The sequence below is a fragment of the Euleptes europaea genome, chromosome 19 (assembly GCF_029931775.1).
Source record: "Euleptes europaea isolate rEulEur1 chromosome 19, rEulEur1.hap1, whole genome shotgun sequence".
Classification (NCBI taxonomy): domain Eukaryota; kingdom Metazoa; phylum Chordata; class Lepidosauria; order Squamata; family Sphaerodactylidae; genus Euleptes; species Euleptes europaea.
The window spans coordinates 15,732,267-15,733,347 of record NC_079330.1 but is presented as its reverse complement, the minus strand read 5'-3'; positions in this window follow the sequence as shown (position 1 = coordinate 15,733,347).

The following is a 1,081-nucleotide window of genomic DNA, read 5'->3' as shown; positions in this document are numbered from 1 at the left end:
ATTAATTTTGATGGCATTAAGACGTATACTTTAGGACAAATACCTTCAAACGTAACAGGATACTTGTTTTTAGGCGCTGAACCTAAGACCCTCAGAAGAACCCTTGCTGGACCAGACCAACGGTCCAGCTAGTCCAGCATCTTGTTTCCCACAGTGGCCAACCAGATGACCCGGAAGAAAGAGGCCAAAGAGGCCAAAATGTCCTACTGTTGCTTCCCCTCCCCCTCACAACTGGCATTTTATCTGTTTTGCATTTACTCCACTACCCATGTACCCATGGGACCCTCCGTTCCCAAGATTTCTGGCTGTGGGCCACCTGTAAAGGCTTATTTTTTAACATATTTCATGACTTTTAAATCCATTTCTGAAACCTGGCTTCCGTGTCCTAGGGAGTCTCCCAAACAGGTGTAATCTCAATTGGCGGCTTCCTGCAACTTTTGAATGGCCTTTACTTCCTGTAGAACGGGCTCCTCTTGGAATCCTGGTTAATGCCTGAGCTAACATGACCCACATCTAATGCGAAAGGAAACCAGATCCTCTTGCCAAATATTTGTTCCTTGCATTCGTAGAACAGTCTTTCTCAGCAGGTTGCCCTGCCACACCCTGCCTGGGATTAGTCCACGTAGACCGCAGAACCCATCTGTGCAATGGTTAACACGCCAGGCCAGAGGAGAAGTTAATCAGCTCCAGAATTCTACGGATGTTCTCTTAATGAGTTCGAGTTCCGTCACGTCGGTTACCGTTTATCCTTTTCCCCCCCCGAACACAGCCGTTTCTTTCTCCGCTGTTCCTCATGTTTAAAAAGATATCACCCGTATTAAAGATATCACCCGTATTCTTTTCCTGATTGGTTGGAAAACATGGCTGGGCTACTTCCGGTCCCAGGAGATGCCAACATGTTCCCCCAGAGGTGTGTCTACATGCAGCAAATGTGATTTAGGCACAGGTAGAATGACCTCCTGTGGGTTTGCCACGACGTGATACAACTGCCCACCACACAGGGTAGACTAAGGGCTTAAGAAAAGGCTCAGGGCAATAAGGCAATGGGGTGAGAAGATCCCCTGCCTGAGGTCGATCTGGG